At 43.2% G+C, this 24724-nt stretch overlaps 1 long non-coding RNA gene across 1 annotated transcript in view; it reads right to left on the bottom strand.

Annotated features, from left to right (window-relative positions):
* Positions 1-24724, bottom strand: part of LOC115609939 — a 31100-nt gene that overhangs the window by 3026 nt on the left and 3350 nt on the right. Inside the window, exon 2 of the long non-coding RNA XR_003992051.1 lies at positions 16738-16844. This is a non-coding gene — a long non-coding RNA (uncharacterized LOC115609939). The remainder of the gene's footprint in view (positions 1-16737; positions 16845-24724) is intronic.

The following is a 24724-nucleotide window of genomic DNA, read 5'->3' as shown; positions in this document are numbered from 1 at the left end:
TTACCTCTCTTCTTTTTCGGGCTACCCCCTTTGCACCTGCTGCTGCTTGAATCCACTTCGAAGGAAAGTTTTTTAGGATGGTAACACTATTGTTCTGCTTAAGCTTTTAGCACAGTGGATGCAGCCGCAGGGCTCTGTGGGGCCTCATTTCCTTCCTACAAAGAGCCTTTCTGCATCATCACTCCCTAACCATAAAACAGAAGCATTATGTGACTCAAGGAAAGACTGTAACTTAGCTCATACCTCGCATCTAAGCACAACTTGGGCCTATCATAACTAGCATTGTATTTCCTTCTTTCAGACTTCCTCTCTTTCAATGTGCTTCTGACTTAAGTTTCCAAAACCATGTTCTTCCCTTGCGTTCCTGCTACCCAGTGATTCTGTACATCCTAATTGCTCTGCCTGTGACACTATTGCACTTTGCAAGGGTGATCAAAGAAGCACACAGAAAGAGCAGAGACATCTGAAGTAACAGGATAGGTCTCATCTGGCTTAAATCTCCATCTCCCTTTGGAGCGAAATAACCCTTTAAGCATTGGTTTATCCTCTGCTGTTTATCTTCTTTAATTCTTAATTCTACCCTATGAAGCAAGTGATCTACAGTCTCTTCAGCAGCTTAGTCACCATACACACCAGCCAGCAACTGGACGCCTCTAATTCTGGTAGGAAGCATGTGTCTGAATTCTGAGTTCTTGTACTCCTGGGATATGGATGGAAATTGTTACAGCTGGACCTATATATATTTATACACACATAAATATCCTGGGATTTGTCATTCTTATGCTGTTGGGCCCTTAGTGAATTTCCAAAAGATGCTTCCAGCCTTGCGTAACGTAAATAGTCCCAGGAGAACAGGAAATACAGTCTGGCTTCTCGCCTGAATTTTCCAGTGCCTGATATAGCACGTAGCTCCAGCAAGTGTCAACTTCAGTAGTCATGCACTTTTCTCCACTACAAGTCCTCCAGCACCTAAGAGCTGAGCCACCTCCACTGACTTTCTAGGTAGGGCTTCTTCCCCTGCCTAAGTAACAGACTTTTGTTAGAGCAAGCACATCAGCAGTGAGATCATTACCTATCTATCAGATTTGATCAGAGAGTTCAACAGTGGCTCGAGATAAGCATATCCACATTGGCTTTGCTTCTCCTAGAAGCCAGACTCGAAATAAAGAGTCATGTTTTTCATCTAAAAGACTGGTGTCCTGTAAGTGGGCTCATGATGAACAGATGAAACTGAAGGCCAGAGAGTGCAGAGTACTGGAAGGAAGTCACCCTTTGTGCACGCAAATGTTGTCTCTCCCCCAATGCTTCTCTCCACTGTATTGCTTCAGGGAGCTTCTAACTAGTTTTTGCAGTTGTCAGCATATCATTTTACTTCAACCGAGTTCTCATTCATAAGGCATAGGATTGACAATGGCTTTGGTGTTAATTTCACACATCAATTCTAGGAGAGCATCTTTATAACTTAAAATGGAAGCTCCATTGTGATCTTGTTCAGTGTATCTTGATTTGAGATTACAGTCTTATTACCTGCTCCATACATTATGGTGGGGTGGAGATTTTGGGGGGGTTTGGATTTTTTTCTTGGAGTAGTTACACTTTCTCCTATAATTTCTTTTTATGAGTTTATGGCTCCAAAGTCTTTACTCTGCTAAGGACATTCAAGAAATGTCCACTTTTAGTGCCTGCATTGTGGCTGAGTCACAGCTAAAGGACTAAAGCCCATCAAAAGCAAGGTGTGTATTAGTGCCCCTACATGACAGGGGCACTGCTGAGCTCTCACTCTGCAGAAATGTGCTGCTGATGGAAAGTAGAACAAAAATGGTCAGAAAGCTGTTGGCTTCCAGCTCTTCTCCACCTGGGCAGGGCAGAGCTCTTTCCTGAGCTGTGAAGTGCTTACAAAGTCCTGCTGGTTTCCCTGAGAGGCCTGGCAGTTCTGCCAGGAGGAAAGGTAAGGATTCTCTTCACTGCTACTTCTTTGCTTTGGGCTTTTCAGCAGTAAGAGAGTGGGTTTGGGCCTTCCTCTTCTGTGCTGTCAGCAGAGCAGAAGTGCAATGGAAATCGTCTCCCAGCCTGGAGATCAAAAGGGAAGCAAAGCTAAACCTGGGAGTGATACATTAACACATAATGTTTTTCCCCTCAGTCTGTGATAGCCTTCAGCCTGCTTGTGAATGTTCACATGAACTATCCTGATCCAGTGTCACCAACACTGAGAACATGCTGTGGTGCAATAAATCTACATGACCACCTCGGAAGGAACACCAAGCTCCAGCTTCAATCCTCACAGCTCCAAAAGCCCCCACTACTACTGAAAGATTTAAGCCAACAATGTTTTTTGTTTGAGGAGACTGGAGCCTCATTTGCTGGCTTTAGGGTAGTATTTCTGGTGTCCTTCTAGTTGCATTTATTCATGGCCTCCAATTACATAGGGAGCCCATCCTGTAATACCTTTTAGAGCAGGAAGAGCCATGCACTTCCGGGGCTGGCACATACCCCTGCTGCTAACCTGCTTTTCCACTCCCAGTGCTGACACAGCTTGGCAGAAGGAAAACTAAACCTTTGGACTTGGGTTGAGGCAGGAGAACCCCACAAGAGCTCTGCCCTGCTGGAGCATGATTTCATACACCATGTTCCTGACTCATTGGAAATGGCCTTGAATTACTTGGGTAAAGCACCAGACTAAGACTGCCTGAGGCTCTGCTTACGAACAAATACAGAAGAGACCCTGCCCTCTGGCCTAAGACTTATTTATTGCCTAAAAGCAAAGATACGTTGCAGATAGAGTGCTGTTCTTTGTCCTTTGTCTCCAGATGTAAGCTCCTTAACTGCTTTTCAGGAGAACTCCCTCCCTAATCTGTTATTTTTAGATGAGCTATTTTTAAGAGATTGCTTGATGCTTACTTGGAGGTTTTTGATGCTCACATTTCTCAGCACTGAATGCTCTGTTTTATTTGCAGTTATGTTGAACCACTCTACTGACTGGATCACAGACAGAGGTTGGCCCAGACAGGCATGGGAACAGAGACCTCTAATTAAAAATAAAGGAAAATCAAAGCTGTTGTGACTCAATCACCAGCTCACATTACTCTGAGAACAGAGCCGATTCCCTGGTGGAAACCTCTTTTTTCAAGGGTGATGCAATCTGCACATCCTCGCCTCTCGGCACTTTTTAAACCAGGGTGCAGTGGGTAAATTTGGCATGTACCTCAGGGCTACATTACGCTGACAGGCAGATTTCAACTGTAACTTCAAACTTTCAACTTTTGCCTATAAAAAGCAGGGGAGGGGAGGGAGGAGGAGGTAGAACCCTTTTTTCCTTCACAAAAAAACCCCCAAGTTTGCTCATGGAAATGAAACAACTGCAGTGACCTGCTGGACCAGCATCACGGATTTCCAGCACCAGCCACTTCTTCTCAGCATCACACAAGCCTCTTGCACTGACTTTCCCTCCTGTTCCCACTGCCAGTTTCTCATCATTCCCAATGCAGATCATGGACAGCCCTACAAGATCTTGTAAGGAGCTCCCCGGCTCCACACAGCCTTGCCTCTGCATGTGCACCTCTCCTGCACCCTGGCCAAGCTTACGGAGCAAAGCTTGGATGAAGCGTGGTTAACCACAGTGCTTGGCTCCTCAGCCTGGGGAATTTCTGCACCCCTTCTTTATACAAAAAGGGAAACAGAAGCATGCCCAGACATGGATACCATTGTGGTTTTAGTAAGGGATCACCTGATTGGGAATGAAGGAATTTGTCACCTTTCCTTCACCCCAGGAGGGCATCTCAAGTGCTCTGTAACAAAGGCTTGCATGTTGTTTTGCTGACGATTTCCATTAGCTGTCACCAAGTCCTTGACCCCAGGACAACAACAGGTCCAATGTGTGTTAATGTGTTACCACTTTTTTTTTCCAGTCATCTTGGAGGAAAAAATACCAGAGTCATGAACACGGCCTGACACGTGAGAAGCCTGAGCTGGCTGTGGCTCTCTGCTTTGACCACGTCTTCAAAACCAAGGGAGGGCAGCTCCAGGACCTGGCAAGCCACAGCTCCTCTCCAGTGATAAACAGGGCCTGGGGTCTTGATGCCTAGAGGCATCAGAAGCAACTGGGAAGTAGGATATGTGTGTCTGCTACTCAGCTACCTGTGCAAAGAAAATCCCTGTGTGTTCATGAAATACTGTCTTGGCTTGTTGTTACAAGCCCACAAAATCCTATCAGGCTGTTATTACCAATTTTTACTCCTAAAAGAGACAACCATGCTTGATTCCAAGCACTCAGATTCACACAAATCTCCTTTTTAAGTGGAGAAAAGCAGCCTTCTTCCTCTTCTGTATTATAATTCTGCCTGAAGTTACACAGGCACCAAACCACGCTGCCACGCACTGCAGCTTGGCACTGCAAGGCTTTCATTCTCCAAGACAGAAGATCAAAGTCAAATGTTTTCAAGTCTCATGATGACTTAACTGACAAGAAATGCTGAATTTTTAGAATGCAGACATTTTGGAGGAAAGTTTGCAGCTTTTCAAGTAGCTCTTAAAGTCAGTAAACTTATATATATGATTCGTATATATATATTCAACCTGACAAAGGTAAGCTTAGCAGCTTTTTGCTAATCATCTCAAGGAAAAACAGTATACAGTAGAGCTTCTAGTACATGATCACAACATCAGTAATGAGTCTTTGTAAGAAAAACACTATTCCCCAACCATGCCAAAGGGAAAACCAAAAAGGCTTGGTTATACCATGGAAGCTCCAGCTAGTCCTGTTCTTCTGACCCAGGTTACTCAGGGCTCAGCATCAGAGGGCAGGTGATGCTCATCACGATTTCTTCTGCAACTCTGGGAGGTTCAAGCCAAGAGTTCATTCCAAAAAGCAGCACCAGTCAGGCAAGCAAGCCAAGAGTTTGTAATGTAATTTGAAGACCAACAAGAAACTAACCAGTAAGTTCAGAAACTGAAGTAACTGTACTTAGGCCTCCAAATCACTGCCGAAGCTTGTATTTAAACTGAGCATAAAGTTTTCGTATTTTTAATGCAAAAAATAAGGGATGGAATGGTTTCTCAACAGTATCCATTTGTACTTTTGTACTGTCGTTTCTTCTTACTCAAGCTAATGTACCTTTCTTTCTTCATTTATCCTATGGTGGGAAGTACTTGTTTGCTTCTCCAGCTGGAGTTTTGATACACACACAGCAGCTCAAGTGACGTGAAGCTGGGAGAAGACCACCAGTTCCTACTTTGGCCCCATGAAAATGTATGATTTTCTTTCCAGTGTCACAATCTTGTCCAGAAAGCAAGCCAGCCCCTCACCTAGTGCATTAAGTGGTTGTGGCTACTATGGCAAAACTGTCACAGCCAAACCATGCACATCTGTAGCTTAGAAGTGCCAAGTAGGTATTTTTACCTCCATTTGACCTTTTAAATCAGAAATTAGAGCAATGGTATATTTAACATTTTGGTGAGATCTGTCACTGAGTCTAACGAACAGCCACTCCACGACCTACCAGTGCTGTACTGCAGTAAATCAGTCACTTCAGGTAGGCAGGACTGTTCAGTTGGTGGGTACCACACAGACACAGGGGTTAGACATTAGAACTGGGTCTCCACAGAGCTGTAATTACCATGACTCACATCATTATTTAGTAGCAATTTGCCATCAGGGGAACCTGGAGTTACTGCATAACAGCAACTTCCCATAGATCAGAAAGAAATCTTGTCAGTTTAGGGCACAGTGTGTTTCATTTATAGAAATTAAAACAGCTACATGATTCTTGTAAGACCATTTGTCTGGCAATGGTATCTTCCCTTCCTCCATTTCCCCCCTCCCTTCCAGTCCCCATCCACCAGTTTTTGGGGAAGAGGATAGCATTGGCAAAGCAGGTTTTGTTTCCTTTTCAATACCCTCATTGTTTCAGAAACCCCTTTCATTTCTTGGATAAAGTAAGAAAATATTTAGATCCTTAGGGTAACAAAAGTGCAAAGCCATATGATCCTGAGAAAGGCTGGGGAGGGAGAGAAATTCAATATAATGAAAGTTCTGATGCAGGTTTTTGGGTTTGCATGAAAGGAATTCCACTTTCCACTTCCCTCATAAACATCATGTCTCATGATGCTTCCCTCCCACTCTGAAACTCTGCATTGGCATTTGCTTAGCAGTTTCCTGGCAATAATACAAGTTTCCATAGCAAAGGATGTTAAATGAGACTGTAATCACAAACTCGAGGAACTATTGAGGACTGAAAGGCAACTAAACCAGACACAAAGCAGCACAAAAATGCAAAATATCCTTGGAATATCCCTGCTGGGAACTCCCTGTTAGCACTGAGAGATGGTGGGAAAAATACTCCCTTTAGAAATCCTGCCCTAAGTAGAGCATCCAGAAGTCTATGAGGCACAGTTAAAAATGCCAGACTAGATCTGGCATTTTAAGTCCAAAACTGTGACTGGATCAGAAGAGATGCTGTGTATAGATGTAAATATCAAATCTATCTAAAGTCTTGTGAAAACTTATGATAAAACTTAAAAAGCTGTGAGACTTCCCCTGCAGAGCTCTAAGTGGAGCACTAAAACCATTGGCCATCAGAGCTCGAGCTGGCATCGGCTGGCATGATTCATGGGCTTCAGTAAAAAGAAGGCTTCAGAAACGAATGAAAGCTCTATTTACAACTCTTAATGCCCCTTAAAACAGCTTCTGTGTAAGAGACCCCCACCTATATTAATAGAAGCTCATCACTCAAGGCAAAGTTTAACCCTAATAGCAACAGCAAGAAGATATTCCCTCCACAGGGAGATAAACCAGTGATGTCTCCTTGAGTGCCCCAGTAATTTTCAATCAAAACTGGAAAGGGGGAGAAAAAAAACCCCAAACTTAACTTTTAAGTTTGTTAAGTTTGTAGCAGGTCTAATGCTTCTTAGTGGGTGGGATCTCTCATCACAGAGCTACTGTGAAGTGTACAGGGGTTTCTATACCTCTCCTCCATGTGTACTGCAGTACCAGGGCTGATGCTAGTCTTTGTGCCATTCATGCTTAGCACAGAAGGAAAATTTCAATCTTAAGGAACTAATGGTCTAAAGAGATCATGGGGATCGTCCCAGTGGGATCACAGGGGTAGTGGTAACAAGAGATGCTGGCCGAGGGCTGTACCTTCACATTTGTCTCCAGCATCAGGTCCAAGCCCAGAATTCCATGAGATTGCTGCATTCACATCTGCATCTCAGCCCCCTCCATCATTGTCCCTGGGCTGTTGGGTGCTATTTCACAGCTGGTTGCCACCAAACCCAGCAGCCTCACCCTCTTCTGTGCACCCACTGCAGTGTTCCCCAATCCCCAGTCCCCTTGGTTGAGCCAGTTCAGTGTGCAGGACCACCAGCCCGACTTTTCTCCCCCTACAGCCGATAAGTTTTGTATCGGCTAAACCATCTCTGTACTGTAGAGCACTAGAGGTAGCACACAGGTTAGAGTGGTGGCAGAACTGGCTTTAGGGGAAGATGTTTGGCACTGGAGTACCACTTGATCACCTCTAGCAGGTAAAAGGATCATAAAGACTGCTGAAGGCAACAAAAAACACCTTGGGTTCAACTGCAACAGCCAAGTCTTTAAGGGATGGGTTGTTGAACTGTCACAGGTAGGGCAAACCCCAGAGCAGGGAACAGAGCACAGCCAAATCTGCCCCTTCTGCCCTAAAATGGCCAGGGACTACATGCTGAAGCAGCACAGACAGGTTTGGACAGACAGGTCCAAAACAGGCCACCTGTCCCTGGGGACAAGCAGTGATGCCTGCTTCAGAGGATACACAGCTACTATGGGCCAAGGAGTGAGCAAAGGAGGGACTTCTACAGTCCGAAAGCTGGTGCTAGTAAACCCCTTGCACTGAAGGCTGTGCATTGATCCCAGCGGCTGCCCAAATTCACCCTTCCCACCTGGGGTACAATCAGAGGAACAAAAATTCAGCATGCAGAGATTGCTCTTTGTTCCTGCCATCTAGCACTCTCAGCAAGAAAAATATTACCTCATTCAGGACAAGCATGAATACTAATTCATTAATTTGAGACTTCATAGCAGCTAATGGTACACTTAGGTGTCCCTGAAGCAAGTGAAGTGCAGTGGATTTTTACATTAGCACTAATAACAGCCACCCATCCAGATCCCTTGGGTAACTACAAGATGCAGGATTCATCTGAATTTTCCCCTTAAAAACACATTACTGTGTTGTGTAAAGCCTTTAAATTACAGATAAAGTTCCATCTTCCCAGAACCGAAGACTAGCATACAGCAGCCTCTCATTAACGCTTCTGTAGCACTCCAATTCTTTCCTCAAAGGCTTAGCACACTTTAAATTATGTTACACCCTCTTCTTTTCGCCCCCTCAAAAAAACCCCAGTAAAATGACAATTTGTTCACATGGTTCCCATTAGGCTTTTAGGTTGTACATGCTGTCTTATTTCAAATATGATTCAAGAGAGTCATTTTGCTTCCCTGCCAAGAAATAACTGATGACTGATTCATTATACTGAATGTCAGAGACCAGCAATCCATAATGATATAATAGCTATTTTTTAAAGCACATTTGAAAATACTTTTTTTTTTTGATAAAATTAAGCCCAGAATAGGTTCTAAATAATGTGCTGCATACCTCCAGGGATGGCATTCCATTTCTGGAGGTAATACAACTTCTGAATTATTGCAGTCATTAGCCTTGACTAGCCATAGAAGTTAATATGTTACATGTCAGCATAAATTTTAAGCAGGAGCATGTGCATAGGTACTGGGCAGACTTGGATAAGATATGGACAGGCAGGGTATGGGTCATGCCATTTGCTTTAATCAGACTTTCACACTGATTTTTTTACTAGCACAGAAAGTCAGGTCCACTGGTCACAATACTCCTTAGCTCTTCCACGGCCCCTCAGAAGTCAGCAAATATTTTGTGTGTCTGCTCATAGCTCCAGTGTATCCCATGGTGCAAGGGGTGTTTTCAGAGCACAGAGCTGTCCTTGCTAGATGTCCTTGCCCCATGCCTAGAGGAAGACCAGAAGGGTTGCTTGCTGGTGAAACAGCATGCAAGCTGCCTGGGAGCCAGCTGGTAATCTGCTGCCATCTGTGTTCTTCTTTCCTCCCACTACACGGTCTTATCGGAGTTGGCAGTCAGAAATCCATAGACTCTGTCCTAGGTCTTCCCACAGCACACGCCAACAGGCGAGATTGTCATCCTGTGAGTATTTGGTTGGAAGGGACCTCTGAAGTCTCTATTCCAACCTGCTTCTCAAAAGAGGACTCCTAAATCAGGTCAGCTGGAGCTTTGTCTAGCAGATACTTGAACCCCTTCCAAGGATGGAGGTTATCTCAACCCCTCTGAGAATCTGTCCCAGGGCTACACACCTTCCCCATGAGGAAGCTTTTCCCCAGTGTCCACCCTGAACCTCCCAAGCCACAATTTGTGACCTTTGCTTTGTGTTACACCATCTGCCACCACTAAGAAGAGTTTGGCTCTGCCATTTTACAACAGCTCTTTAAAGGATTGGAGGCTACTATTATATTGTCCTTGTGCCTCCTGGTCATGCCAGGACTTTGTTGCTGGCACCAAAGATGGGACATTCTTCATAAAGGAGGTCACCAACAACATCCTGCTGGATGCTTGCGAGCACTTGGCACCTTTCAGCTGGAGTCACCAGTATTTGCAAACAAGCCACGTAGCATCCACGCAAGTGGGTGTGTGTAGACAGAGCCAAGCCATCACGTGCCTTGAGTCAGGGTGCCAAGGGCAAGATGCTCTGCCAGGAATCTTTTAGCAGCTGCTTATTCAGTTCCCCTGCAGCCCTCATGCGAAGGAGGGGTGGGAGACAGTATTTCTTTGAGCTAAGAGGTTCACCAAGCACCACCACGCAAACAAAAAATGCAAACCCTGTAATGCAGACAAGAAGCATCACTGAATGATGTCTCTTTCCAGGACCCCGTTAGCTCAGGCACATTCACAGCCATCTTGTGCAAGAATATGCTGAAGGAGACTGTTGTGGAGCTAAGCCCAAACAAGCATCATGGGGCAGAGGTGCAGAGTTTGGGAAGTACTCATGGAAGAACGGGGGGAGAGCATTGCTGCCTTTATGGGCATGGACACTATCACTCAGTACTCTCCAGTTTTAGTGACAGAGCTCATGGGGTGCCCTTCTTAAGAGGGAAGGAGGAGTGTGCAAGGTGTGCAGGCGGGAACCGAGAGGAGAGACAAGATGGGGAAGGTCGGATATCACCCATGGAGAAGAGGTCTCAGCAGCATGCTCACCTGCCTGGCAGGTGAGAGGTGTCTTGTTCTGAGGGTGACTGCCATAGCAAAACCTTCCTCAAAAAATGAATGTGCCCATTAAGACTACATCTTGGTTTCCTTAGTGCAGACACATCACTTCCTCTGAGGGCAGCCAACAGCAATCAGAACAACTAGTATTGCCTTTTAGACATGGCTGGGGCATGTTGTCCCACATGACTTCTAATCCTGTTTAGTGTGCACAGCTTCATGTAGAAGGGATCAGCTGGGCCCTACAAAAGACCAAGTCCTCTTCTCCTGTGCCTCCAGAGGCCAGGAGGAAGGAACTGGTGGAAATCAAACATGCCCCAAGAGATGCAACACAGGGGTCTTGCAGCACAGCAGAGCACAGACTGGAAGCCATTGCACCAAGGCTACCACAGGCACCCAGCACAGCTTTGGTCTTCAGTCACCCCCCAGTGCAGAAGGGTGAAGGGAACCAGAAGCAGCAGCAGGAGCACCTCAATTCAGGGAAGAAATGGAGCAAAACTAGATAAACTGATAGAATATTCAACACAGCAAAGGGAAAGGGAACAGCAGCAATATTTAAAATAATAACAAAATAGGTAACTGAAGGTTGACAGCCTACCTTCCCTACCACCCAGGACTCAGCACCTAAGTCCTTCAGGCTCTTATCTGAGAGCCATTAAGCCCTTATTCAGGAGAAATTCCCAGCAGCAAGAAGCCAAAGTCTCTCCCAAGCCCAAGGCTATTTACAAACACTGAGTGACTCCTTCCTCATGTAGAAACCTGCCTCCTCTACCCAAATCAGGTGCTAAAGACAAGGACACAATTAATTAACCCTTTCCAACCTTGGTGTTCTTTGAATGCCAACTGAAAATATGCCTTATTTACATGTTCCAGCAGAAAAAGGAGAAAAGAGATATTTGGTGTATCCTTGATAAAAAGGGGTTTTAATAGGATTCAGAAAGGTCTAAAAAACAGACTTCCCATGTAGGATTGGGCTGCACTTTAGGGAGAAGTCAGATCCCAAGGGTGTATAATTCCTGCCTCCCAGAAAGGAGTCGCCTCAGGCTTCTAACAAAACTGTGATTTGCAGAGATGGAATTTTATATGTCGTTTCTTATTGTGAAGTGACCTAGAAAAGACTGTGAGGCTCCACTAGTAGAGTGTATAAGCCACCGCTTATCTATGGAATGACCTAAACAAGGATATGATGCTCAACTGCCAGATAATGGTTTGCTTCAATGGTTCAATGATTTGCAGTGATTCAAACAGAGCTGCTTGTCTGGTGAGTCAACATTTCACAAAATTTGGGTACAGTATCTGACTCCCAACCACCTTGAGGTGTTCTTGAAAAGAAAGACATTCTTACAAGACTGCAGCTAACCTGATACACTCCTGTTAAAATTATGTCTTTCTCTGCCCTTCCAACTGCAAGAATCCCAACTGCACTTTGCCAGCTGAGAGGAAGATGATGTAATGATGAAGAGTGGGCAAAGGATTGGATGGTTTGACTCTGCACTACTTTGACCTCCATAAAGTCATTTCATGTCCTTGTGCCTCAGATTCTTGCTTGTGAAATAGGAGTGAACTAAAACCTCGTTTCTCTCACAGTGTGGTTATTCTGTGTGTTCAGATGGCTGTTTTCAAGACAGGGGCAGTGCCAAGCAAAACACAGCCCATGAAGAATAGTAAGGCAATAATCAATGTCCTGCATTCATAGGCATCAGTTTGCAAAAGTGATTTGGTGGCTATAAATAGCTGTAGGCCCACAGCAAGAATCAGAGGGCCCTGGTTTTCATAGATAAGGAGAAATCTGCTTTTCTATGAAGAATTTACAGGTGATCAGTGAGATAAGTCATCTTTTATTTCCCAGCCAAACAAAAAGATTAAATAAAATCCTGAAGTGTCTTATTTTCAGTAATGGGAAGATAAATCAAAGCAAAAGTTATTAATCTGAGAGACATACGATTAAAACACATCTGGGAGGAACAAAAGGAAGAAACCCAGAGATAGCTATAGTTATACTCTTGTTAAATAGATAATGTGTTATCATCAGGATACTTCTGTAAACCCAGCACATTTTCCACAAGGTGCAAAATACTGTCCCCCAAGACTACAGAAGTAACACTAAGCAAAGTAACACTAAGCAAAGGTACTCAGCTCTGCTCCCACATGCTGGGCACTGGCTTGGTCCCACTACACCATTCAGCTGGACTGGTGCTACTCAGATCTGCCTTCCCACTAAGCAGCAGTGCCCTTATTACCCATCACATTTCCTAAGCTGAACTCAGCTGTAAACCAGGTGCTTGTTTTGAGCAGGAAGGACCTTTTCCTCTTCTAACTCTGATGTGTTCATGAAGAAGGAATTATGTTTGCCTTGGAAATTGCTTCCTTATTTCTTGTGTATTCACTAATTTCTTCTAGGTTGCTAATTTAAGTGCTGTGGGTCACATGGAAGGACTCATTATATGACCGGTAATATAGAGGCTAAAAGATCCATAACTGACTGATGTCAACTTCCCAGTATTTCCATTTAAGCAACACTTTGAAGTAGGTCAGAGCATTAATTAACTTTTGTATGAAATCTCTCCTCAGCCTCCCATTGGTTCGTTAATTAAAATCGGCACCAATATTAGGCTGCTACTTTGCAGCAAAAAAATCTGCTGGTAATTATACTTGGGGGGAATAAATTAATTGTAGGTTACTATTTCTTCATGCTCAGCTGCTCTCCTGTAGCTAGAATCCTTTCTGTCCTGCTTGAGTTTCCTGAAGGTAACTGCGTCACAGGAACGTGTGCTTTGGCTTCGCCCTTTGCTGTACTTCAGCTTGACAAATCTTTGTTGAAGGTAATCTCCTTAAAACAGAGGTTAGTTTCTTCCAGCTTTCTTATTGGAAACTGGCTCCCTGAGCCACAGACATAGCTGAATGTGGCAAAGTTTCAGTTCATGCTTGCAATGAACTTGCATTCATAGAGCATTAGGGGAGATTCATCTATCTTTATTTACAATACCAACAGTGTAGGCTCCTGGGGCTAAGTAAGCTGAACAGATTTTCAGTCAGTGGTGGGCAACAAGCGTCTCTGACTTGCTGCATATTGCATCCTACGGGAAACACCTAAACAATCCAGAATACCCTTGTTCTAGAAATCCTCTCTCTTCCCTTGATGAGAACAGGAGGGTAAGGGAGATGTTGGCTGTAGATGGATATTCTGTGCAGTGGAACAAATCTTACCCTTAAAAGAATCCCTTTCTTCCTGGGAAAAGTGATGTTCGTGTGTTTGTTGTCCCTGGGAGAAGTGTGGCAAGATCATTGCCTGTCTGAGGGTCTTTTTGCCTGTGAGGTGTAAAATATCTATGTGGCTTCAGGAAACTGTAAGGGATATTCTTGGTCTAGGAAAGAGTCACGGCTTCCCTGAATACACAAAAAGACAATATTTATAATTAGTGGCTTGAACTGCACTGACCTGTGTCTGGCAGCTCCAATTCTTCTCCTGAAGTTGGCCAGCCAGTTCCTTGCTCAGCAAGGATGAGAAGAAAATCAGCTGGCAGCTGTTTCCCAGGGACAGAGAAACCCTGCTTTTTGAAGTCGCCCATCACAACAAAAAAATCTATTTATAAATATAGCTGCCTTTGTTTTGTATGGTGGGAACACAGAAAAGCTACTGCTGAGATTATGTCTATGGGCTTAAATTTGGCACCTCAACCCTTTCCACAGCTTTAAAAAAATCTAAGAAAATACAAGATCTTATCACAATTTGAGATGTTAACTGCCTGCAGCTGAACTCCAAAGACGTGTAGACAGACAATAAAAGCAAACAAAGGCTTTGGGGTTTGCTGGTTTTGTCTTGCTGCTGTATTGTGTCCCCTCTTCCCATAAACTTTATTCTCTTCAGCCTCTACCTTAATCTATTTCCTCATGCATTATGTATACCTGACTTCAAGCCCACGTACCTACCTATGCAAATAAACAGATGAGCTGAATTGTTTGCTGGGAAAAGATCTCTGCTGTAGCTGTGATTTCTTTCATTTTGGGAATTGTGCAGGCCACTCTGGAACTGTATTAGAAAGCAGTTACTTCCAGCAACACAGCTCTGTGGCAAAGCTTGAACAAGGCAGCATAAATTTCTGATGCTGGTTCTGGTCCGTGTTAGAAGCGGAGGGAGTTTTGCCAGTGAGCTCAATGGTAACAGGACTGAGGTTTTGATGAAAACTAATAGAATTGTTTAATTCTCCATGAGATGTTGAGCATTCCTCAAAGTGGTCTTTCCCAAGTTTGCAGTCTCAGGACAGCTGAGTTTCCAGCTCAGGACAAGAGGAGCCTATAATGGTTCTTAAAAAACCTGTCCCTAACTCATCTTTGTTATCTGGCAGACAACGTTTCAGACCTTTTCTTGATCAGCTTCCAGAAACCAAGGCATGGTTTCTCATGAGGATTGCTGGCCACCCACTGCAGGCTCCTCTTCAGGTGTGCCCAGATGCTTATCACTCACAAATATCACGCCAAGTTAACACCCACTGGACCTCAACGGTGTTGACTTAGCAACTTCTATGCAGCAATACTTAGGCAAGAATCTGCTTCCTGTTTTGGGACAGGTCAGTACCACTCGACTGGCAAAGAAGTGCTGATGCTTTAAAACTGTGACAATAAAAATGGCAGTTATTTCCTGACTGGTGAATTTTAAAGGTGAAAAAGCTACTTCATGCTTTGGATGTATGGGGAAGAACTGAGGAGATCAAACAAGATAACTGCCAAGGTAGCAAACTTAGAAATACCATGGCAAGCAGATAGGCTGAACTTGGGATTAAAAGGACAAATGTTTTGGAGGTTCTCCCCTAGCTGCCCATCAGCACAGTTTCCCTGCAGCTGATGGAACGCTTGCCCACGTTGCACCAGAAAATTCCTGGCATTTGAAGGTGTGCATTACTAACTATACACTTGAGTCCTAGAATCAAGCACCATTTTCATGGTTTTACGTGTGTACCTGTTACTGTCAGTATCGAAAGGAATATGCCTTTATGCAGCAGCTCTGGGACTGACTGCCACAAATTTGCAAGCAAATCCCATGTTTTTGTCTTTGCTAAGCCTTTCCCACTGGTAACTGAAGTCCTAATGCTAACATTCATCTTCCTACTTCCTCCTCCTCTCTAGAGAAAATTGCTGGCAGTTTTTATGACAGGTTGTATAAATACAATCTCCTTAAGCAGGGAGGAGATTATATTTATAAACCATATACTAAAAGACCAGTCCCTTAGGAAAATCTGTGGCACTTGAAGAATACTCTATCTGTGCTCTCTGGTCTTCCTTTATCAGCCAGCCTTCATACCCCATGCTTCCTTTGCTATTCTTATCCAAGATACTATTGTTGTTATGTGAGATAACTTAGAAGTGCAAAATACACTGTAGCATTTTCTCTGGGAAAATAATAAAGCTATATCTATTCATTGCAATATGAATATGATTAAAGACAAATATAGCTCCTTCCAAACTCTCAGCTCTCCCAAACTCTTCACCTGTTTCCCAACTTTATCTGCCTTTGTGCAAGACTTGATCACACCACAAGAAATAAAAGACACAAAGATTAGACACTTCAGAAGGAAAAAACACAATTACAAAACACTGATTATCCCAGGACTTGTTCTCTTAACACAATAGTTGCAAGGCAATGGCTGATGTGAACAATGATAATTACTTCCTTTTGCCTTTTGAATACAGGCAATTGCGGTAAAAGCAATACTTTCCTGTTCATAAAGCAGTTCATGTTTATCTGTGTGCCTGCTCAGATATGAAGCACTCAAACATCAGAAAATAGATTTAAGATCTAAAAAGAAATGTGTTGTTTCTATTTTCTAAATTAACCACCAATAACATGGCTTATGCTAGTGTTAAATTTAGACACAGCCATTTCTTGCATCCTTCTTGTGTCCTGGAAAAGACATGTTCCTTTAGCTCTACCTGCTTTTCCAGAGGTAGCCCATCCTTGTGGTGTCTGAGCCACATTCTGAAATTCTGAAATTAATTCCTCTATCTTTGCCAGAAGATATTATTCCTGAATTAGTTCCTCTACCTCTCCAGAGCCACTACACTCCTCCAAGTCACTGCATAAAAGCTGAGAGCTGGTGAAGCAGAGCTCCATGTCTCCTGCATGTTCTCACTTCCTAAACACATTCTCTGCTGGCATTGTGGGCACAGATGGGAAAAACACTGCTTCTCTGACTTAATGAACCAGCTGGGAGTTTTCTTCTGTAAAGGGAAACCTGCACCAGCCAACTCTTGAGATCACACAATCACGGAGGGATTGAGGTGAGAAGGGACCTCTGGAAGTCATCTGGGCCAACCCCTCTGCTCAAGCAGGGCCACCTAGAACTGGTTCCCAGGACAATGTCCAGCCATTGCCCAGCACAGATGAAGAAGAGCTGCTTTAAGCTGTATAAACATTGGAGAGACCCCCAGGTGCCAAATAATCTGCACATTTCATCTTAATCACCTTAATTTCCTCTCCCTTTCCACATCTTCCCTTGTGAAGCTGCTCTCCTCTTGGCTGGGGTTGGCTCCCAGTGAGGTGTGTGGCACAGTACAGCCACAGCAGATACCCTGCAGGGAAGAGGAGAAAGAAATGGGCAGCATGACAGAGCCAAAGGCTTTGCTCCCAGTGTATGCAACTTATCAATGTGAGGTACATGGGGCTCAAGAGGAACCTTTGTATTTTGCTGTTGGAGCAGGTCAAACCCCAGCATCAAAGGAGTATATTCACCTGACACTTCTGCACCATAACACCTTCTGTTATTATGCATGTGACACCAGCTCTCTGCAGTATTGATCAAATTATTTGAAACTGCTGATGGAAACGCTGTGACTTTGCCCCTTAAATTGGTTCCTGAAAAAAGGTTCAGAAGATACTTTATGGGGCCAGGCTTTCTGCCAGGTAAGTTATGCACCCATGGCAGGACTCCCCTGGAGAAGAGGGCTGCAGCACTTGCCCCAGCACTCTTCCTCAGAAAACTTAGGAAAGCAGACAAATGGCTCCATATTTTGATGTCCTATGTGTCACTGTTCTCCCCCTTTCCAATACAGTGTCAGCTCTGCTTGAGGTATTAAGGAGGGAGGGTGCCTGTGGATAAATACCACCCCCATGTGAACAAATACGGGCCATGGGGTGGCGTGACCCCCCTGAAAATTGTTGCTGCTTAGGAAAAACACAAGGAACATGCTAAACTTGAAGTGCATAAGCACTTACGTTGGCGTTGTAGGTTTTGCTGACCTGGGGCGAGGACAGGGTCCTTTACCCCATGACAACTGCAGGTACTGTCTCCACAATGTTCCCAAACCTTGTCCTCCAGGAAAGAGGAATTCAATGTGGAAGTCACTGCTAGGTCTCAGAGGATGGGAGACCACAGTGTTAAAGTCTAAACTAAAGCATATTGAAGTCAACATTGATGAATACAGATGCTGGATCACGCCTTTAGCACATAACTAATCACTTCTTGAGTTGGGGATAGCTGCATGGAGTACTTGTAGGAGACTACACTGGAAAAATTAACGGGAGAGCACATGCTTTCCAGTTAATAATTTATTCACATGAATAATCCTCCATCGTGCAAACATGAGGATTACAATCCAGTAAAGGGCTGGAGGATGAAGCCCAAGATGCAGAGTAAACAAAGTATGCTATTACAGCTATTAATTTGTGTTTATAAATAGGCAGATAATGAAGTCAGGATGGCCGTGAGTCACAAGGCTTCACTGCTTCCTGGGCTTATGAGCAAAACTGTTCTCAGTGCAAAGCCATGGTTCTATTTTTACATACAGCCACTATCCAAAAAGTTATGGCTGAGGTTGTAACCCATCTGTGACTGGGTAAATAAAGGTGACAGTGTGACCCAGGGCATAAAGTTTCGGCAGGAGCTCAGCGTTACTCTGTACAAGTCACTCTCCTTGATATCTTCTCAGCTAGCACCAATTTTGCCTTTTCTTTTTTAACATGCTTAATTTATTTTGCCTAATTCCCCCAAGAAAATCAAGTTTTATGTGGCTAGGCTGTGTGTTTATATTTTCCTTCTTTCCAGTACATTCTGAATCTGTTTTTTAGTTTTAGACTATATTGCCAATGCAGCAGGGGCCTTTGGGATTTGTGTTGGGACCCTCACATTTTATTCAGGGAGTTAGTGACCATGAACAGACCACATCTGCCCTACCAGGTGTCTTACGCAGCGCTTGAGCAGCTCATACATTAGCATGAGTAGCCACTGCAAGGGAATCTGCTGGAGTCCTCAATGCCAGCCCCATGCGCTGCTGGGTGTTCTGACAGAGGTAACAGTCCAGGCTATGAAGGGAAGATACCTGGGTTAGTTTGTTATGCAAACTAAAAGACACCACGGTATTGGAGGCAGACAGAGCCTCTCCATAGGTGTGATCTGCACCATGGGCCATGGGGAAATCCATCTGGAGCTTGTCCTATGCTGTTTGTAAACCAGATTCCCAGCACCTGCAGGGATGTAAGATTTACTCACTATCTGTATTCCTATTTTTATTCTATTGTATTAAAAATTTCAATACTATTTTATAATGCCACTTGTTGGGATTTTCATATTGAGGCCTGGAAAAAGCCCTGCACCATCTTGCCCTCTTACTTTACCAGTGGCACAGAACAGGATCTTAATGTTCTAGGGCATGAGGTGCACAGTTGGGACAGGAGAGGCAAAGTTCATGTGCCACTGCAGAGGGAAAGCCTGCAGCATAAAGTTAGTGTTTAAAACACACAAGTGGCGAAGGAGATGCTGACAGTCAGATTTTTTTAGCTCTGTAGTCTGTAATATTTAATTTTAAACCACTTTTTTTTTTTTTATGTGTTTTAACTCAGTTAATAAGTATCAAAACATCTCTGAGCAGAGCAGTCATTTTGTGCAACTGCATGAGTTGGAAAAACGATATCTTTGTTTTGTTTCTGTAATAGCTTGCAGAACACTTTCTTTATTGAAACAAAAAGGATTTTCTGAATATGTATTTTTGCAGAAGCATCTGCTGTGTGTGAAATTATTAGACAAAACAAACCATAACTCTTTATTTAGATTGGAAAATATTAAAGATCTGAAGCATGTTGCAAAACAAAGTAAATAGAAATAAACAGGAAATAAGTGACTGAATAGCCACAACATACTAAGGTCAGTTCTTCTTGCTTTGAATTTAAACTATGTCCTTTCCCATTGTGTATTTTTTCCAGGAATTTTTATCTTCTCTTTTTTTTTTTTTTTTTGTGACTGCTGCTTTTCCTTTCCTGCTTTAATGGAATCATTCCCTTCAGTTCTTTAGAGTTTGAAAAAAAGAAACTTTTATGTCTGCTCCACAGTCGGAGGTGATGATCCCTATGCACAACTCAAAAATTGTGTTTCTTAATAAGTCAAACCCTGGTTTGTTTACTGTCTTTTCAATTGTTTTGATTTAATTCAGCCTGACCTTTGGCTTGGCTCAGGATCCTTTGCAGGAGATCCATGGGATAAAGGAATTGGAAAGATAGCAGTATGTTGAGGCAAGGCAGTCCCCTCTTCTCAGAATCAGCCTCCTCCATTCAAAACCTTCCCAGTAATTCCATCCCTGTGTAGAAATAATGGCATTTTACATGGGCCTTTTTAACACCCATTCCCTAAAAGCCTCCTAATTTCACTCAGCATATGAGAATCTTTGCAGATTTTGATTGCATGCACACAGTCCCTGGACCTGTCCCAGTAAGAGAAACCCATTGAAAGATCACAGTTTTTTCTGTTGTTTTGATTCTCAGCATTCATTCATCTAAGAGATCTTACTGCAGACATGGAGAGACTTTTTACTATGGCCTGTAACGACAGGACAAGGGTAATGGTTTTAAACTAAAGGACGGTAGACTTAGATTAGACGTAAAAAATGAAGAGGGTGAGGCGCTGGCACAGGGTGCCCAGAGAAGCTGTGGCTGCCCCATCCCTGGCAGTGTTCAAGGCCAGGTTGGACGGGGCTTGGAGCAACCTGCTCTAGTGGAAGGTGTTCCTACCCGTGGCAGGACTAGATGATCTTCAAAGGTCCTTTCCAACCCAAACCATTCTATGATTTTATGTTCTTCAAAGCTCCCTGCCAACCCAAACCATTCTCTGATTCTAATACCACTGAACAAAGGTGAATGTTTAGTCTCCAAAAAGTCTTTGAAGTGTCATATACATTAATACAGTTCATGTTCTGAGCCTTCAGGGTACTAAAACTCTGGTTTATTTTAATAACGTTAAAAAATGGTTCAGACTTCCAGGGATAACTATTTGTGGATTGATACTTTGAAAGGAAACAGCAGAAATAATTATAGCCCTATCTTGTTCTAGAAGAGAGCAGGGAAACCCCACAGGCTTGCCATTAACACTAAAAGAGATGATTCCTGCGCTGTCATTTTACTCTTCATGCTAAGACATTTATTTGTGCTTTAAAGATACGGAAATTTTGTAATACAGTGTATAACTGGCACTGTATTACACTACACTGACAGTTTTTAAAGGCAAATACTTTTCCACTGTGGAAGTAGGTGGGTGCTATTTATGGAGCAGCACGCCCCGATGCAACACAGTCTTAGCTCAAGACAATTGTTAACAAAATTGCTAGCAGCCTGCGACTACCTTCCTGCAAATCCAAATCTGCAGGAGTTTGTGCAGCCTGGAGCAATGCAAGGTGCAACAGATACTTTCTGCCTGAATGGTTTTCTAGAGTAACTCATGCAACTTAAATCTTCAAGTGACTGATGGTCGCACCTCAGAACTCAGCCTGGGACTGCAGCACAGCTCTTCCTTGCTGGGAGCCTTCCCCATGGGTTACTTTAATCATTATTTCACCTGACCTCTCCACAGGGTAAAGTCCCAAGAGGAAGAGTTGCAAGTCAGCATGGAGGGTTATTCCTTTAGCAGTTGTTTTCCAGCGACGTGCAGCTTCCCTAGGTTGTGAACAGTGGCTTGAGCTTCATGGCTGCAAGCTTGCCAGCAGAGCTGCCAGCACAGCTGCCAGCACTGATAAAAGAGAGCCCTGCACATTTTCATTAATCAGACTTCTGCTGCCTGTGGCCTGTCTGTAGCTTTATCTGTGCTGCCCTTGCACACAGACTTGGGATCAGGCCAGTACGCTCTGGCACACCTTGACCTCTTTTGGCCTCACAGTTGAGAGCAGCTGGGGGAATTTTCAGCCCCTCTCTGTGATTCACAGAAAAGGGCATTCACACCAAACAAGAAGCTAGCTTTGATACCTCACTACCTCACACCACTTGCAGTCTAGATTTTGCAGCTTTTATTTTGCTACTATTAGTCCCGGTACTCTTTTTCGTGAGAAAACCTGCCCATACTCCAATAGATTTTGTACTGTTTCAAAAGTTTATGTATCCATTGCATGTCTGGGGTGAACCTGATAAACCAGTTTCCACTGCTGTTAACAAATGCTATGCATTGTTCAGCTGTACAGCATGTCTTTTATCACTGATCTTGCATTTTCATAGTGGTTGCTCTTAATTTTTAAAGCTTTGACTAAAATGTGAATGGCAAACTTGTGAACAGCTTCATGTGGAGACAGACACTGCAGAGATCTGTCAGACTCAGCTGGAGCAACAACCTACTTGCAAGCAAATCTGGGTTTGTAAAACAAGGGATGTTGCCATCTTAAAGTTACATATGCCTATATGGATCTCCAGAAGTTTGGAGATGGGAGTGCTTACTTCCTTCCAGCAAGGAGCATAAGAGTCAGAATTGCTCAAAAAACTTCCTTGTTTTGTTTTTTCTTAGACTTAGAAAAAAAGGAAAAGTCTCATTTTGGACACTTTCAATGCTGTTTGCAGATTAGGCACATTCTGCTTACAGGAGCTATTGGCTGAGCATGACCGAGACAGCCAAGAATCTGTGTAATCTTTACACAGATTAGGTGTAAAGTAACTGATATGTTCTCTTATTTCGTACAGGAGTCCTCTTTGAGGTCCCTTTACTAATAGCTGTCGCTGTTTTAAACCTCAAGTGATAAATCTCTGAGCTGCTTTTTCTACAAGTCCATTGTTGCAGTAAGCAGTTCCCTGGCAGATAGAGAGGATTTCACTTCTAGCTGCTGCCATCTCTGCTTGTGTGAGGACAGCTCTAATATTCACCCAACCTGGCTTTGAATTGTTTCAGCCCACGGACCCAACATCTAATTAAAACCAACAATACCAACAACAAAACAAAACAAACCAACCAAACCAACCCCCGAAACAAACACACCCCCCCCACACACTTTCTGACAGACAGCTAGTATAGCTCAGTGAAAGGTTAAACAAGGACCTGAGAGAATACAAAGGGCAGGTGGGAGTGCAAGAGCAGGCATAGGAGAGCCAAAATGCTGCAGCCAGATGTCAGACTGGCTTCAGGCCATGGACACCCTTAGCTTCTCCTCAGGCTGAGCTTTGCTTACAAGTAATTGTGTCCCTGGGTACAGCTGCATTCCCAGGAACAACAGTGCATTAAACCCTGGGTTACCACAGCAGAATTGATACCTATTTAATAAATATAAAAATGAAGAAATATCAGTCACCCACAGGAGTCTGTACTTTTAAAGAACTTCATGTCGATAACTAAAACTTAAAACATGTTTCTCTGTCATTATCAGTATGTGCAGCAGATGAAGGAGAAACAGAGGACAGGAAAAGCTGACTTTTTTTCTCTATTGGATTTGAGGTCTCCCACTTACTTTCTCCACGTAAGTATATTCAGTACAGGCACACTTCAAAAAACATTGAGCATGGAAGTAGAAAGCTCCAATGGACAATAAGAAGTGGCTTATTTCTGCCTCTGTTGGGCCCTTTGGTGTTCACATGGGCACTGGGAGCACCACTGTCCTCCCCCTGGGGAAAGACTGGGCACCACCACACCAAAGCCCCACATTATCACTAGCCCTGACCTGCGGAGTCCAAAGGATGCACTTGCATCACTACTATTGTTATCTGGCAGAGCATAAAATTGAACCTCACATTTTATTTAAAGGACAAACATGACCTTTGAAATGGGATTTTGAACCACACCAGAGTCAAACATCCTGCTGTCATAGGAAATCCCATCTGTCCTTATCTTAGGGCAGGTGTTCCTCCTGTTGTTGAAATGGCAAAAAAGAAAAAAAGAAAAAACGAAAGAAGAAAGAAAAAATTCAACATTATCTGTGTCATATTCCACAACCACTGTTGTTCCTCATGCGCTGATCACCCTTATCTCTGATAGTGTGAAATGGGTCCTGCTGGCAAAAGGAGGATGGGGAGTCCTGAGTACAATTTCAGAAACAAGATTTCAGAGACACCACCACCATTGCAAAAATAGAAGAGAATGACTTGTAATTGGCATGCAGACAGAGCTAGGAGTTCCCAGAACACCACATACACAAAAATTGAACAAAAAAGTTACATATATAACCTACTGTATAACTTAAGTTACATATATACATGATACTTACTATATAACTTGATTTGGTTATGTAAAAAAAGCCGAGGAAGTTTCATATTAGATACCTGTTTTGCTGTGGTAACCCTAGGTGTAATGACTTTGGCTAATTTAAATGTGGTGCTTTGATGGTGTGGTACTTCAGGTCTTTATTTAGGTCTTTCACAATTAAACATTTATACACATTTCATTTGAGAAATTATAAACCAATTTAGATCAAGAAGCAAATCATGCTCAGGCACCCTCATGACTAGATTATATTCTCTGTCATTCCTAATCCAAATCTTATTTCTGCAATATCATATTAGCACCTAGGCTTTGGGGGTTCTTTGGATTTATTTTTTATTTTCTGATGTAACATTGTCTACCACTGGTGCCAGATTATACATGAAAATTAACAGCGTTTAAAAACGACTGATTTTTCTACAAGAGAAAATGAAATATCTGTAACTATTCTTTTTCACATTATAAATTTGATATTTGTTAACAGTGGCCAAATAAGGGTTTCATTTTAGATTTATGTCATTTTATATCTAGTGATGCTCTTGTCCACCTTTCTGGCTTGTGGTTGCATTTGCTACCAGCGCATCTAGTCCTTGTATTAGGCAATTATCTCCCCCAGTCAAAGAGAAATCTGAGCTACTGCATATCTAGAGTAGCATTATTCCCCTCCCTCCACACCTTTTGCTTACCTTCAAGGCTTTCCCACTGTAGGTGTTTAAAAAGTCTTGAACACAGCCTTATATTCTTGCTTTAATCTCTGTGTTTCTATGCTCCCTGACTGCTAATTTGTCCACAGAGAAAAATACATGATACTGTATTACAGTGTACATTACAGAAAAAATGTCATTGCACAACAGGCCTTTCTCTAATAATCCTTTCTCATCATTCTCCATGAGACTGAGAGGCTTTTGCCAGGCTAACAGCAGTTCTACTGTCTTGCAATTTTTATTGTTGCTTGATACCTTCCAGTCTCTTTGCATCTCTTTTCCCTAGTGCCTGTACATTCCAGATTTCTCATTAGATAAT

This window comes from Strigops habroptila, chromosome 6 (assembly GCF_004027225.2).
Source record: "Strigops habroptila isolate Jane chromosome 6, bStrHab1.2.pri, whole genome shotgun sequence".
Classification (NCBI taxonomy): Eukaryota; Metazoa; Chordata; class Aves; order Psittaciformes; family Psittacidae; genus Strigops; species Strigops habroptila.
This window is presented reverse-complemented; position numbering and strand designations above follow the sequence as displayed.